We start from the raw sequence: 17,825 nt of genomic DNA on the forward strand, positions 1-17,825 counted from the left end.
TGAACCGGTTATTGGCCTGGTTCTGGCCACTCACCCTGTCGTGTACAGCGGCGGCCTTCAAAGTGTTCGCTAAAAGTACTGTTAAGGCTCTACGGAATATATTTGTGTTTGTTATATTTATATATTTCTTTTGTCGGTATGTGTGATCGTGTTTCTGTGCCCGTGTGTTTTGTGATGCAGGTGATGTGCGGTGATAATGTATTCAGGTTGTTCATGGTTGAGTCTTCGCAGCGGGCTCATCCACATCACCACAGATATCATCATCATCATCATTTATTTTAACAAGTGCAAAGTATTATTACGATCATCTTCATCATTCGCTTGACCGTGCTCTGATGAAATTCACATCGGTCAATTGCTTTTCGTTTTTCTTTTGTCGTGTTGGTGACCCATGTCGCCCTTACGATTGAGACTCCTCGTTGGGCCCTTGAGTTCTGACCGCCTCGTTGAACAGGTTTCCTTTTATTATTCAGCCGAGCAAAGTCTTCATACACAGAGCACCACAGAGCTGGGGCAATGGTTGTCCCCGGCTCCCCGCCTGGCTGACTTCCCGCTTATCCGTGGTTCTTCACACCCTCCCAGTCGTTTTCTCTCTTCGAGAGCGAGCAGATAGTGTGTGGCGCGTTACAAGTTGAAATTATTATTGTTTACATCATCAAATCATCGTCATCATCATCGTCGTCATCTTCAATATATTAGATTAAGTTAATATCAAGAGGTCATCACGGCCATTGCAAACGATGCCACTCCACCTCGCCATCGCTTTCTTCCTTCTGCCACATCCCCGAAGTTATAATCTTTACTCACCTCTTGCCTATCACACGCCTCACGATTCTCACCGTCGCCGCGATCGCACGCGTAATCGCGAAACCTCGACCACGATTCTGTGAAAGGGGACTGCACACAGCCGTCGACCGCGGAGACGGAGCGACGGGATTAGCTGGCGTGGAGATGTTGGGTGGAATGTTGCAACGTGGGAGCTTGAGGGACAACGGCGACGGTTGGTGGGGGGGGGAGGCCTTCATCCGGCTGACGTTGATGATCGATGTCTCACGTTGAAGAAAGTGCTATTGCGTTGCGCGGACTTGCGCCGTGCGTTTACACAGCGAGGGTGACTGTGGCAAGTTCAAACAGAGAACCAATGGGCTCTTGTGCACACTCGAGTGGCGTGATTGTGACGTTGAGCAGCAGCAACACCCTTAGTCGGTGTGCACCGAGTCAGTATTTTACACTGCGATGGAATTGGCAGAGTCAATATTTGCGTGTGTGTCTGTGTGTGTGAAGATGCAGTCTCAGTCAGTCGACCCGTGGCACCTGGGTCTGCCCCGTGACCTCCTGCCAGCGGGCGTTCGACACTTCCCGTGGCCTCAAGGTGCACATGGCCTGGCACAAGCGTCGTGGTGACGTCACCGGCACTTCGTAGCGAATGGCGGTTGTTGAAGATGCACACACGTGGAAGTGCCGGTGGCATAACCTTCCTGTTACTATTTTATTACGCCGTACGTCAATGGAGGTGGTGTGGCAAGGGAGGGCACTCCGTTACCTCTAGACACGGTCAATAAATTACCCCAAGCTTTATAACGCGGCTATATTTAGCAACGAGCTGAGATGGAAGCGTGGACGGCACTGAGACCATTAAACTAATTTAAACTATAGAGAAGAGAATACATATTTCCGGCCTTGAAAGCACAGATTATCACGGCTGATTGGACTTCAGTTGGCAGAGACTGATCCAGACCACGGGCCTACAGAGGAACCACTCCGTTCTGCTGTACGAAGTCGAGTGGTTCACACAGCAGCAGCAGATCGATATGGCAGGTGAGCGTAAGTTTCGAGACGGATATCTGTGAAAAAGAGCTTTATAGCTCATCGAATTCCTCCAGTATGAATACATATCCTGATTCTGGATGGTATTGCCCAGGTAAAGTTAGTTGACCGGTTCACTTTGCTACAAAAGGAAGTGTTGCGATCTTCAAGTGGACCGCGATGCACAGGTCATCGGTGCGTCTCCTCCATGAGGTCGATTGCCAGCCATGGCTCACATCGGCTGTGGACACTCCTGGGGCCTGTCTCCCAATTCACCAAGCCGAACTGTCCAGTGTGGTGAAATATGGTCAAATAACCCCCCGAGCCCCCCAAGACCGAAAGGCATGGTAAGTCCATCGCCCAGCAGTGGATGGATAAAGGGTCGTGCATTGCATAATTTTCGTCAATCAAATATCGCTTACCGACAGTCTGGCAGTAAAGGGGCGGTGACATCACCACAGCACGTGTGCCAGGCTAGGTGCGTCGTGAGACCATGAGTAAAGTGCTGGGAACCTTAGTCTTCAGCAAAGGTCTCTTGTATAACCTCAACAGGATTCTTGGGGCAAGGGGTGTTAGCCAGCACCTGTTAAGGCGGCCACTGCATCCGGAGGCATGGTGTGGCCAGCAGCTCGCCTTGCCACATTTGTCTTCCCGGTGCTGATGCTCACACACGGCAAAGTAGCACTGGCGAGTCCTGAGGCCCAGCACATCTGCCCGGGATAAATCGGCACAGCCACCGTTATCCTTTATGCACAAAGCCATTAATATCTGAGATTATAGAAGAAGAAGAAGATTGACCGGAAACAAACGAATTACGTGTCGAATGTAATTACAGAGCCGAGTTTATTTCAAGGGCACGCAAGGAATGTTGTTTGACAGCGCCATACGCAACGATGCCATTCATGAGGTATGTACAAATATATTTTAAATACACATTTTTACCCTATACCCTAGATATATTAATAGACATCAAAATGAATATACACACCGATATAGCCTGTGGGTATGAGCACAAACAATGTGAACTTTGATGATGAGTGCGTAAGTAAGCGTGGAGAGAGACAACGCACCCCCGCTTGGAGTTACACCGAGAATTAGAAACTATGAACACGTGGATTAGAGAACACCCGCAGGTCAATGCGGCGACCATCACTCGTGGTAGCCGTGGCCGGCAATCGAAATCGGGTGGCCCAAGTTGTGTAGATCTGTGTTATAACCACTGCGCCGACCGCTCCCCACGAACAAACACATACTCCTCCCCCTTATAGACTCCTCGGGACGAGTGCTGTGAGCGAGCAACAGTGAATGCCGGTACGGCACACGAGGTGGCCAGTACCACGCCCGGCCGTCTTTGTCGTGGCGATGTTCACACATCTCACCAGGCACTCATTTGAGGCTGAGTCGACCTAGAGAAGGCCCAGAACTGGTTCAGATAACCGCCACCGGTGTTGGCCGTGAGCTGGAATCGAACTCGGGTCGCCGGATTGGTAGCGCAGCAGTGCGCTAACCGCTGCGCCACCGTTCCCCACGAACACACAAAGGCAGGCTTCTCTTGAACCCAGCACACAGACGAACATTCTAATAAAACAATCTGCATGCGTCACTTTATAACAAACCTGCAAGTCACTCCACACGCGCACACAGCGATGCTATTAATACCCCCCCCCCCTCCCGCGGTGCGGGCATAGGTCATCACGCACACTTGGAAATAAATGTCCCGCTGGGCGAAACAGTCTACGACGGGGGCACTGTTAACAACGATGTGGCCATAAAACGTCGTTCTGCAGTTGCGCGCAGGCTGAGCAGTGGCGACCTGAGGACACAAACAAGCACACGCGCCTCTCGCCCTTCCCCTCTTGCTCGATCCCTCCCATCCCCCCCTGCACTGTGTATCGTCTCGAACAGACTGTCGGCGCAAGTGCTGTTAGCGATGGCCTATGAAGGCCGACACGGCACGCGAGGGGGTTTCAGGACAACACCACGCCGGGCCGCCTTTGTCTCCCCAGTGCTGATGTTTACACACCCCAACAGGTAATGTACTCACTTACGGTTGAGTCGACCTAGGGGAGGCCCAAGACCGTGTGTTTTTTTTTAATTGGTTGTGAACGTGCCAATGAGTTACTACTTTCAGCACACCGGTGTGTTGGAGAGCAAACGCATCACATTTAATGTCCCATTCATGCAGAAGATGTTCTTCTTATCGTCCTGTTGATGTTCCGATGCAGTTGATGGTCACACCACCGGTGTCTTCGAGGAGGAATTTCAAAGCCCGGAGGTGCAATATTTGGGTCTCGAACGAGGTGTCTATTCTGGACTTCCTCATTGATCCACTCTGTAGGCCAGCCTTCTTCTGCATCTGGGTGAGATTCCACGGGTGTGGCAGCAGTAGCAGCAGCAGCGCGATCTCAGCGGAGAGGTATTAGCTTTGCGAATTCGCATTGGAATTAACACGGAGAGATAGGAAGAGGAACACGCTTATTTAAACGCCATATGCAGGAAGAGTCATCGCATAGAGCACAAAATATTAATGAAGAGGACTTGGGCAGAGCACATTTACTACAAGGAACGATGGTCAGCAGCAGAGGCTGTAGATAGAATGGCAGCCAAAGGAAGGAACAAGCGGGACCGAGATAAGGGGCCGGCATCTTCTTGGTTGGTTTTTTCGGTAAAGTCACCAAGAATGGAAATAAAATAATAGAAATAAAACATTATTTTATTAAATTTTCTACGTGACTTTACCGAAAGAACCAAGAAGATGAATCCCTGCAGTCACGAAAACTTTAAATCGAAATTTAAGGGGCTGGCAATCAAAACAACAACAACAAAATTATAATTCGGTAAAACTCAACTTTTAAAGAGCCGCAATGGGTGTGGATACGAGGCGGTGGTCCTGAATAAATAAGGGTCACGAAGCAGCAGTCCTTAAAGAGGCGCATACGGCTGCGGGGCCACAGGTAGCGGGCCCCTGACCTAGATGGATCGTTACGTCGCAAAAGACAAAAACAAACAGTGGATAGATCACGGCCGCTAACGATATTAGACAAAGCAAGCTTGAAAATTGCAAAAAAAAACTGTTTTATTTTTTTTATTATTTTATTGTTTCCCTTCTACGTGACTTTACCGAAAGAACCAAGAATATGCTTGAAGTCGTAAACAAAGATGACAAATCAACACGGAAATACTAGTCTTGCTGCAAACCAGGACAATGTGCATGCAATCTATGCAAAAATAATAAAAAGAACAATAATTGCTATCATTCAAGTACTTCAACTGTAAAATGAAGCAACGTCCAGAGCAATACTGGAATTGCTTCGCAATTACATCAGTGGACACTCAAAACACTCCCCAAGGTTGTGTCACACACGCACACTTGCGCAACACCATCCAACAGCCTTGGGTGACCTGAATGACATCGAAATATTCACAGCAGATGTCTGCACTTAGGGGAACAAGCGAGCACAGAGTTATTAGTTCGTGATACGCAAATTGGAACGCCTCGCAAATTTTTCTCTTGATTTGTCTTCCGCTGGTACTACCAAAATTGAGCAATGCACCTCAACCACGACGACACTTTCGCTTCTCGAACGTGTCCGTTCAAGTGCACGTGCAATTGGTCGCTCTGCCTTTTTGCAGACTTGACGTTATCAATGTTTTGTTTTGTTCGTGTGTTTGTATGTCTGTCTGTATGTATGTCTGTCTGTATGGCTGTCTGTATATCTGTCTGTATGTATGTCTGTCTGTATGTTTGTCTGTATGCCTGTCTGTATATCTGTCTGTATATCTGTTTGTCTGTATGTCTGTATTTCTGTCTGTGTATCTGTATGTATGTCTATCTGTATGTCTGTCTGTATGCCTGTCTGTATGTCTGTCTGTCTGTATGTTTGTCTGTATGTATGTCTGTCTGTATGTATGTATGTCTGTATGTATGTATGTCTGTCTGTATATATGTATGTCTGTCTGTATGTCTGTCTGTATGCCTGTCTGTATGTCTGTCTGTCTGTATGTTTGCCTGTATGTCTGTCTGTATGTCTGTCTGTCTGTCTGTATGTCTGTCTGTATGTATGTATGTATGTCTGTCTGTATGTCTGTCTGTCTGTATGTCTGTCTGTATGTATGTTTGCCTGTATGTCTGTATGCCTGTCTGTATGTCTGTCTGTATGTATGTCTGTCTGTATGCCTGTCTGTATGTCTGTCTGTCTGTATGTTTGCCTGTATGTCTGTCTGTCTGTATGTTTGCCTGTATGTCTGTCTGTATGTATGTCTGTCTGTCTGTATGTCTGTCTGTATGCCTGTCTGTATGCATGTCTGTTTGTATGTTTGCCTGTATGTCTGTCTGTATGTCTGTATGCCTGTCTGTATGTCTGTCTGTATGTTTCCCTGTATGTCTGTCTGAATGTTTGCCTGTATGTCTGTCTGTCTGTCTGTATGTCTGTCTGTATGCCTGTCTGTATGTATGTCTGCCTGTATGTCTATCTGTCTGTATGTTTGTCTGTATGTCTGTCTGTATGTCTGTATGTCTGTATGTATGTCTGTCTGTCTGTATGTCTGTCTGTATGCCTGTCTGTATGTCTGTCTGTCTGTATGCTTGTCTGTATGTCTGTCTGTATGTCTGTATGTCTGTATGTCTGTCTGTATGTCTGTCTGTATGTTTGCCTGTATGTCTGTCTGTATGCCTGTCTGTATGTCTGTCTGTATGTCTGTCTGTATGCCTGTCTGTCTGTCTGTATGTTTGCCTGTATGTCTGTCTGTATGCCTGTCTGTATGTCTGTCTGTCTGTATGTCTGTCTGTATGCCTGTCTGTCTGTATGTTTATCTGTATGTCTGTCTGTATGTCTGTCTGTATGCCTGTCTGTATGTCTGTCTGTATGTCTGTCTGTCTGTGACGCGTTCCGCGAGCCTTGTATTGTCGTGCTCGTCGTACTGAGTCGACTCGCCGACTTTGCCATTCGGGACATGATCGCGTGCCGCTGTTTGTGGATTGTTTCCAAGTAGGCTTTTTTTCCGCTGTAACCTAAAATACACCTAAAATAAGCACCTAAACATTGTGCGGGGATTATTTGGCTTGAACGTTAAATGTACAATGTTTTAAACCGTAACGTGTACTCAAACTAACTCGACGTAACCCAGGTCGCCGTTGCAAAAGAGACAATGTCGGGTTTACATCATCCCTTGGCCAAATAACGAATACTACTGACTCACGCTCATATCCAAGTGCGATTATGATGGGTTTCGAGGTGACTAGGGCACGTGATGAGTTCAAAGTGAGACATTTATCTTTTCTTTACAACATCTTTAGAATTCCATTCACCGTTTGAGGCTCTGTGTGTGTGTTTGCATGTCATGCAATGTGGTGACATCAGTGGTCTGGTATATCTGAACCAGTCCTGGGCCTCTAGGCATAGATCTGCTAAGCCTTAAATGAGTATCTGGTGGAGTGTGGAAACATCAGCTTCGGGTGGGGGGGTCTTTGTGTTGATTATTGTGTGTGTGTTTGCATTGCAGTGGTAGATGGTTACTTAAAGAGTCAAAGATTGACTTATTAAAATACCTGTAGTAGTAGTAGTACAAATAGTTACCTATAGATGAAAGCCTCCCTCACACTGTGTTGGACAATTGGGGTGGGAGAGGAGCTGTTTGACCATACTTCACCGGTCGGTGCAGGCGGTACAAAACGCGTGCTCGTGTTCGTTGGCACGTACACCACCTGGTGTTGCCGCGGGCTCTTGGTTTGCATCATTTCTGGTCACGTGCAGTTCCACGTGCTTTTGTTGTTGTTGTGGTTTTGTTCTTGGTTTTATATCTGATCACATGGAGTGGTGGCAAGGAGAGGGCCAGAACCGGTTCAGACATCGCTCGCCACTGATGTTAGCCATGATACGGGAATCCATCTCAGCTTTTGTAATGCATTGCGCTCACCACTGTGCCACCGCTCCATCCTATCAGACATTAAACAATGACAAAACAACGACAAGAATCACGTGGAACTGGACGTTCCCAGAGATGTTGTTACCCCATCTTATGTAAACCAAAAAAGTCCACGACAACAGCAACTGTCGACCTGTGGAGGTGCCAACTAACACAAGCACGCGTTAGGCATACCAATCATTGTTTATGTCGTATTTAATTATTTATATCCAAAGTTCCATAACCTCACGAGTCTGCTTTACGCAACACGATGCAAATAATACAAAAAAGGTGTTTTTACAATAAATTATATATTTTTTATTCAAAAAGCTCACAAAGGACAATGCCTAGGGCAGGGGCTGGCGAAACGAAATAACAATAAGAGCCATTGATTTGGAATTCGGTAAAAAAACCCTCAACATTTCAAGACCCGCAATGCGTGTGCTGAGCTCGAGACGGCGGTGGTCCTGAATAAACGGCGACGACACGAAGCGGCGCTCCTCGAAGAGCCGCACGCGGCTTGCGGAGCCGCAGGTTGCCGACCGCTGGCCAAGTGCAAGGGTGTTTGTAGCAGTGGCGTCAAAGGGAGCAAGCCGTCAACCATTGCCTGTCAGATGCTCACGTCCAGCGGGGTTACGGGGCCCGGGGCGAATCCCACTGCGCACCCCTTCCCCTACCGACGCCTTCAAACTAAACCGGGACTATCACCTCTCACGCCGTGACGTAGAAGAACGTTGCCCCCCCTCCCCCAAAGCGCGGGGCCTCGGGCGGTCACCCCGATTCGCCGTTACCATAGGGACGGTGGTGCTCAACGCTCCCACTCGCCGTGTGAAGACTACTCTCGGATTTTCGAAGACCGTTCAACTCCGATACAATCCTCATCCCCCAGCCAGCAAACTTTCGACGCGTGATTTATTCATCCGGTGCTCTATACGCTCTCTCTGAACAGGCCTCTTCTATGGGTCGGCAATGATGATGCTGCATCGGATATGATTCGGAAAGAGATGTTGTGGTCGGTGTGACGCGTAGAGGATGGCTGACAGCCAGGAGCCGCGACAGGCATTGAAGTCGTCTCTATGACTCCTCCAGTCATCAAGTGGAGGACTGCAGGTCGCGTGTCGACTGTGTGACAGCCACGGGACTTGGTGGAGGGGTTGAAAGCGTTGGCGATGGGGTTTAGTGTCATCAGCAGCTTTGGTCATGATAACGTCTTGACCTTACATGATGATGATGATTTTGTTTGGAGGAATCGAAGCATCTCACGGTGTCGTGTTAATGTTGACATCCAGTCAAGAGCTTCGGGAGATGCAGTAAACATCAGAGAGATGTGTCCAGGAAATGATTAGCAGTGAGCAGTTTGTCTGCTCAGTCATTCCATTGTTTGAAGTTGGTCACCACCACAGTGGCGAACGCGGATTGTCCTTGAGTGCCCGTGCGTGCGGAAGCTATCCCACAGCAGCAGTGCGATGTTCTGACGCGGTCCATGGCCGTCATCCACGGTGGCAAATGAAGTGGGAGGCCAGGAGGCTCACTCACATCTCATGTGTATGTATTGCATGTGCAACGTACACGCACGGCTCTGCGTGTGTATGCGTGCCTCTTCTTAACTTAAGGAGAGAGATGCCCTGGTGGTTATCATATACTCTTCTAGAATTGCCGGGAAAGGTTCTGGCAAGAATTCTGCCACATCGCTTTGCCGGGCATTCTGAAGAGAGGCTTCAGTGTGGTTTAAGGCCGGGAGTGGCCCTGCACAGACACCATGCCGTTCTCGGTATGTCTGCTCCAGTAGCGGTTCATTAGATGTCATTATGACCAATAATTCCGCTTTGTTAACCCGATTAAAGCCTCAAATGTCATCAAGAAGCCAGATGTTTTGATTGTTCTTCGTTATTTCGTGATTCCTGAACCTGTTCACGATCGTTAAGGGCCTTTCCACACCTCCGGTTAGCACGTTGGTTATGTACGAAAGAAGTTCAACGTACATACATTCGTGTGGCTAGGAGGCAGAAGCATTCTAAGTTCATCTTGGGGTGCCACCGGGCTGTCCTCCTGCTCCTTCACTATTTTAACATCTTTATAAAGAAGTCTTCCACGCCTGTACCAATCTAATTTGCATCTGGTTCAGTTCAAATGTGAGACTCATCTCTGCTTCTGACTGGTCAGCCATTGCAATACAATTGTAGCTCACTCTGAGAGGCGTCAGAAACTCTGCTGCTGCACGTGGAGTATGTCACAAAGAGGTGGGACCTTCCTTTCAACACCACGAAAAACAAAACCGTTGCCTCGATACGTCGTGTTATAAAACACTCCGCAACCTCATTCAAACCTCCATGAGTAATGGAGTGCTTGTGCAGACGACGTCGCTGTGACATACTGGGTTAGTTGGCTCATGGCCAGCTGCAGTTTGGTCCCAGCGGGAATCAGTCGAGTAGCGTCATCTTCTCATGAGCTGAGTAACACCGGATGTATACAACCTGGATGTCCGTATGTGTGTGTGTATGTTGCACTTCTTACGCACCTTACGTAACCCACCATGCTAATCGGAGGTGCTCTGCAGGAAGCTCCGAGTTTTCTGGACCACAGGTATGCCTTCTCTTTTCTATGCTTGCAAAATATTGATCCCTATGTAGGAAATCCTGATCCGGCTTGAAGCATTCAGGCTCGCCTGCCTATGATCAGTCCTTGAGTCTCATCAGACTGGATGGTGTGAGCAGGTTCATCTGTTAGCCATCTCAGTCAGTTGACCCGTAACACCTGGCTCTGTCCTGTGACCTACTGTGACCTACTGTGACCTGCTGCCAGCGAGCCTTGCACACCTCATATGGCCTCAAGGTGCACCTCGCCTGGCACAAGTGCTGTGGTGACATCACAAGCAACGAGTGGCAAACGGCGGCTGTAGTCGTTGTTGGGGCTCGTGTCAGAGTGGTTCGTGCACAACGCAGCGAACTCGACGATCCTAGGTTCGATTCCCGGCCCCGGCTAACGTCAGTGGCACAACTGAATCTGAACCTGCTTGGTATATTCCCTAGATCAACTCGTTATTCGATGGGTTACGTGGTGCGGTGGATAAACATCAACACTGGGAGGTAAAGGCAGCCACGTGTGCTCAGTGCTGGTCATACCGGACCTAATAGGTGCTCGCTAACAGCTCTCTCTCCAATATTAATGATTGAATTCATATTTGGAAAGTTTTGCATTTGCTAATTCTAACTAAAAGTTGCAATTGTGCAATATGAATCAGCGATAGCCAGCTGCATTACGCCAGCAAACACGTACTTCCTAATTACTGATTGGGAAATTACTTGTCCGTATTCTATGCGACAACGCGTGGCTTTGACTATGTCACTCAGAATGTGCTCGAACTTGTGGGTTATAGCAAGCTCAGAAGGCTTAAGCCTGGATAGGGCATGGATGGGAAACCAAAATGCACATCAGGTTGTCATAGGTCTTGAGGGGTTACGTGGTTTGGCAGCAGAAGGCAGCACAGCACACATCCATTGTCATCCTGTACTTCTATGCGACCACGTCTACGCTCTCCACATTTGTTGCCAACGGACCGGCGTTGCGAAGTGTCCGTCGCATGGCCCTGCGCCTGGCGTCGTATTTGGACGGGTAAACTGACCGACGGCGCGGGCGTGGGGGATGGCGATCCCCGATAGGAGAGCCGCGGCGCGGTGAAACAACGCAGCGTGTGGACGCGCGCGTTCGGCGGGGACCGACCGTCAACGCAACTCGGACCAAAACCCTCTTGAGTGCGGGGATGGCGATCAGCAGCGGGGGACCTTCTCCCAGCAGTGGATGCATCACATCCGATGATTAGTCGTGTGTGTGTAAGTGTGTGTGCACGTGTGTGTGCGCACGTGTGTGCACGTGTGTGTGTGTAAGTGTGTGTGCACGTGTGTGTGTAGGTGTGTGTGCACGTGTGTGTGTGTGCACGTGTGTGTGTACGTGTGTGTGTGTACGTGTGTGTGCACGTGTGTGCACGTGTGTGTGTGTGTTGAGCTTCTTCCGCACCATACGTAGCCGACCGTGCTAATCGGAGGCGCGGGGAAAGGACAACAAACTACACACACAAAATCAGTTTAATGATCAATAATCTTGGTTATATTATGATATTACCCAGGTTATTGATGTCCTTACCATGCTTATTAAGAACTCTGCTTATCGATCAATAATTAATGTGTCCTGTGTGTGGCCTCAATTGCAGGCACCTTCGCTGTCTGTTGCATTCACTCGTTCTTCATGGCAACTTTAATTCTGACATTATTTTATTGTTCCCATGTCTCGAGAAGATGTCGTTGGATTTCAAAGCCGCTTAACGCGTAATTAAATTGTTCAAAGGCACGTGTTCGTCTTATCGTGTTATCACGGGGTGAAATTGTCTATCAAAAAAAGTTTTTTTGTGTTTAGTTTGTTATCCTTCTCCCCGCACCTCGGATTATTAGAGCTTGGCTATGTACGAGATTGGCTCAATCGTTATCTAAAATGAGCCAATCTTGTCAGATCTCCAAAAGGCTAAGCAGGTTTGATCCTGGATTGTGCATGGTTACGTGGCCACCGTGCATAACAGGTGTTATAGTTGCGGGGGGGGGGGGGGCTACGTCATGGGCATGAGAACGCAGTGCAGCCAAATTGCATTGTGGTACTGAACTCCTGTTTCCACGTCTATGCTCCCCGCCTTCATCAACCTGCACTGACTGACCGACGTGATGAAGTATGGTCAAAGAAACCCCCGCGACTCGCTGGGCGTAGGGGAGGCGCTCACCCAGCACATTATATTGACAAATCTATCTGACACGCACATTATGAACAGTGCCGGATTAAGCTGGTGCGGGGCCTGTAGCATATGTTATGAAGGGGCCCTAAATATAAATACATAATACATTACAACACATTTTTTTTACTTGCATAGTACAATAATTGTATTTTTTTATTTGCTAGACAGCCAGATAATACGACAAATCGCTAATCTTAAACACCCAGTCGTTCATAAAAGTTGAAGGCAGTATAGTACTATAGTAATAGAGCGAGTGCAGAATCACTGAACCCGAATTGATAGCTTGAAAGCATTTAGGGCAGGGTTCTTGAAAGTGCGGGGCCCCTAGCATATGCTACTTTTGCTACTAGGATAATCCGACACTGATTATGATTGTTGTTAACAATAGCAATTTATATCCCATTGTCACTCGACTGCTGGATGAAGGAGTTTTGTGTTCGCTCCACCGTGCATCACCACCCTGCGGTGAGTGTGAGTCGATGAAGGGAGTAACCCCGGGACCGTTCCGGCCACCGCTTTCCACTGCCGTTAGCTGTGGCCGGGAAATCCGACTCGGCTCACTCGATTCAAACCTCTGCGTCACCGCAAATTAAATTAGTATCGTGCCATTGTGATTGTAAATAATAAAGTGGCTTACTTTTTTTAGAGGTAATAATCCCCGTAATGTATATTTACGTGTACTTTTCGCAAAGTCTATCGGGAATTCCCGCTCAACTTTCCCATATGGTGGATGCCAAGCGAGTTGAAAGGTAAAACCCACAGCAGACGCTGCAGACCCCTCCCCCACCCCGAATTCCTCGGAGCGTTTGAAGCTCGTCTCGTACGGAGCTGTGGTCCAACTACAAGCCAGGCCCTTGGGCGGATGTGGGAGTGGGGTGAGGAATGGAGAGCAATGTTAATAATTATAATGTACCGGGGTGGTACAGATGTCTCGCGACTCCCCATTTCATTCTCAAAAAAACGTGACATTGTTTTTTTTGGAAGTGAGGTTAATTTAAAACAGAAATTAAGACGCGAAGGAAAAAAAAATATTAGAGGGTCAATTAATTGTGGCTCACAAGACACGCGGACCATTGTGTAGAGCGGAGAGGGAGGGGGTGAAGAGAGTATAGTTTAGTCGAAAATGTTGCTAAAATTGGTGTAATTAAGCGATGGTCAATTAAGCGATCACGGGCCTCTGCTGTTTGTCCCGAGGGGCAGTGAGAGCTCGGTAAGGACGAACGACAGACACGAGCCGGTCCATGCATCGTTACCCGTTCTGCAGGTCGGAACGAGCGTGGGAGGCAGGCAGGGGGTGCCTTGCCCCCTCCCCTGGTGGCCAAAGCTACGAGTTGGGTTCCTCCCTTGACGACCGCCGTGAGATATGTTTTCAACAACAGTGTAAAATAACTAAAACTTATGTAATGACGTTGATTGGGTAAGAGGAGTCGCGATCTATAATACGGCCGTGCGAGTCGAAGCAAATATTGGGACCCCACCTAACCGATTGCCGTACCCCCTGAGCTGATAATGTAGTTACGACGCCACTGATAATGTAGTCACTACACCACTGATAATGTAGTTACTACACCACTGATAATGTAGTTACTACATCACTGATAATGTAGTTACTACACCACTGATAATGTAGTTACTACATCACTGATAATGTAGTTACTACATCACTGATAATGTAGTTACTACGCCACTGATAATGTAGTTACTACGCCACTGATAATGTAGTTACTACGCCACTGATAATGTAGTTACTACATCACTGATAATGTAGTTACTACATCACTGATAATGTAGTTACTACATCACTGATAATGTAGTTACTACGCCACTGATAATGTAGTTACTACACCACTGATAATGTAGTTACTACATCACTGATAATGTAGTTACTACATCACTGATAATGTAGTTACTACATCACTGATAATGTAGTTACTACATCACTGATAATGTAGTTACTACGCCACTGATAATGTAGTTACTACGCCACTGATAATGTAGTTACTACGCCACGGATGATGTAGTTACTACGTCACTGATAATGTAGTTACTACACCACTGATAATGTAGTTAATACGTCATTGATAATGTAGTTACTACGCCACTTATAATGTAGTTACTACACCACTGATAATGTAGTTACTACACCACTGATAGTGTAGTTACTACATCACTGATAATGTAGTTACTACGTCATTGATAATGTAGTTACTACGCCACTGATAATGTAGTTACTACACCACTGCTAATGTAGTTACTACACTACTGATAATGTAGTTACTACGCCACTGATAATGTAGTTACTACGTCACTGTTAATGCAGTTACTACGTCACTGTTAATGCAGTTACTACGTCACTGATAATGTAGTTGGGTTCGGGGAGCGGCGGTCTAAATTAAAGGGGGATCAGCCATGGTCATCCTGGTGTCAGCAGCAGCAGCGGCGGCGTTTGGATCGCCATCGAACACAGGCGGTCACTGCATCGCGTTCTTTCAGATGCGCTTCCTCTGCGGCCGTCTGGAATGCTCTTCCTTCCGATATTCGGAAGCCGCTGGTTGCCATGCACTTAAAAATCACCTACATTGAGAACTCACTTCTTTAGAATTGTTTTTTGTGTTTAGTTTGTTGTCATGCGCCCCACCCGCACCTCCGATTATAGCACGCTTCAAGTTCAACACACACACAGAGATATGTTTGCTTTGGGAGCTGGAGTCTGATTTTTGTTGTCGTTCAAGAGCCGGGGGTTTAAAGTACCGTATCGTGGCGTCACACAAACATTGCTGCTCTGCAAACACTCTGTAAGATAATGGCCTGAGATCTCACGGTACGGATCACGCCGGAGAGAGAACGCCCGCCCCTCCGGAGACGGAGCAGTGGAATCAGCTCGTGTGCCTGCAGGAGCCAGGGACGTTGAATCGTTGGCGTTGCATCGCGAAACCGTAAAGGGATTTGGCAAGGGCATGCCTCCATCCAGCAGTGGATAAGACCATTGCTGCTGATGATGACGATGGCAATCAAACGCACGCGTCACATGCGCGAAAATAATCGATTCTTCCGAGCGATTGTTGATATTATAACATCGCTTCAAATTCGCAGCGAGGTGGTGCTGGAGGAGGGGGGGGACCCTGAAGTTATTTTTGTCCAAATATGGGAATCTCTGCACGCCCTTGGGTGACATCAGAGGGGGTGGGGGGGGGGGAATCCCACGGCGGTGACGTAACACCGCTCCGTGCTACTCCGCACGGACGCACCCTACCGCGGCGATGATTATGCCAGGAACCACTGCAGGCCCTCCCGGTTTGTTCACACGGTCACAGTGGCTCTTTGTGTGATGTGGTAATCGTACAAAGACAAAGATACCACCCCCCCGCCCCCACTGCCCTTATAAAATTAACAGTCTGTCGGGGGAAAGTGCTGTTAGCGAGCACCTAATGAAGGTAATCACAGCAACTCGAAGCATACTAGACGGGCGCGAACACAGGAGTGCAGTACAACGTCAGGTGTTGCTGCTGTACTGACCCATCAACCCTTGCACGCTCCCCTTTAGTAAAAAAAAACCCCATAAAATAACCTCAAGAATCACGAATCAAATAATATTATATTTTTAACGAATTATTCTGGCTAATTTCGCAATGGCCAGCTTATCGATCAACTTTCTGGACGAGGGAACTCCCCCACGACGTGCCGGGCTAGTTGACCATACTTCACCGCGCTGGTCAGTGTGGGTAGCTGAAGGCGAGTTGTAGGGAAAGAGGAACGGCAATGCCACCTACAGAGAGCGCCTATCTCTATTGCACGGTGGTCACCCATCCATGGACCCGATGGCCATGCCCGGGGCCCACCTGCCTTGCTTTAGGGCTCTTTACGGGATCCGGGAGCATCGTTGGGTGATTTGGTGGCGGTCGTTCCTTGTGCTTACAGCTTCATTCATTCATTAAACCGCCTCGTGTCGCAATTATTATTGCCCTCCCTATCGGTTTCCTGTACTGTATATTGAACGGCGTTTATCATTTGGCTTGTATCCCTCGAACCCAAAAAAATATGCGAGGAATGAGCAAATACGCCGCAAATCAGCAGAACATTTACCCTTTACAAATCCCCCGAATTCAGGATGTGTTCGTCGAGACGGCTTCAGCAGACCCGGAGAGCGTGCAATACTAACAACAACAATAACAGCCGTCAACGGAATAACAACAGCGTCTCGCGGAGTGCCCCGCATCGCTGATTGTGCTTGCTCCATGGAGACACCTACTGAGATTTATCTGAATTACACAGATTTTGTTTCCAACTGTGCACTGCAGAATATGGTACTGCCTTGCCGTGTTGATTCTTGAAAGATGTTCATGAACAGTACCTTCATCCATATACAGCATACACATATAAATCACGTGGCTTCTCTGTGGCCACTCCCACTCTGAATGTCAGAGGTAGAACGTCGCTATTCATCACTATTGTATGAATGTTGAACTTATTTCGCACCAACCGTGCTCATCGGAGGTGCGGGCGAAGGACAACAAACTAAACAAAGACATTCTGGACGTGCGTCTTCAACGGTACGTGATGTCAGAACCGGTCATGGGCTTCCCCGAGGTCGTCTCAGTCTAAAGTGACTGGTGCGTTGCTTAAACAAAAGCACCGGGGAGACACAGGCGGTCTGGCGTGGTCCTGGCCACGCCACCCCGCCGTGCGCTGTACCTGCCACAGTAATAGGAGCTCGCTAACAATACGCTCTCTCCAACAGTCTGTGTTCTAAACCGTGGGGGTCCTGACTTTCACATAGACAATCAAAATCAATAGCGTCGATCTCAATTCGAATGCAATCTTGAAAGATAACTTCCAATCATCAGGCGCGCGCAGCGTGCAACGGCGTAATTTGAATTCCGCACCGAACGTGAAGGAAGTGGAACCGTGGTGGGTTTGAGAAGGATGCATTTTTTTAAAGAACAAACAACCTCATTTATAGCAGAGCACGCGACTTTTAAATATTCAAAACAGCTGCCCCGTAAATAACTCAACTTTCGCACAGCTAGAGCAGCAGACAAAGACTCCCGTATAGCCTAAACAAACGTGTTGGGACAAGTGCTGTCAGCAAGCACCTTTAAAAGGGGTGGGTGGCCAGCACGAACGCCCGGCCGCCTTTGTCTCCCTCGTGGCGATTATTACACATCGCACCAGCTACTGTACTCATTTAAGGCTGAGTCGACCTCGGGGGAATCGAACTCGGGTCGCCGGGTTAGTAGTAAAGAATGCTAACCGCTGCGCCACCGCTCCCCGCCAGCACCCCGTTGTTGCAACGTGCGGTGCTTTGTATTCAAATTAGTCGCCTGCGCTTCCTTTGCGT

This window comes from Petromyzon marinus, chromosome 8, assembly GCF_048934315.1.
Source record: "Petromyzon marinus isolate PM22_M1 ecotype Great Lakes invasive population chromosome 8, UKy_Petmar_22M1.pri1.0, whole genome shotgun sequence".
Lineage (NCBI taxonomy): Eukaryota > Metazoa > Chordata > Hyperoartia > Petromyzontiformes > Petromyzontidae > Petromyzon > Petromyzon marinus.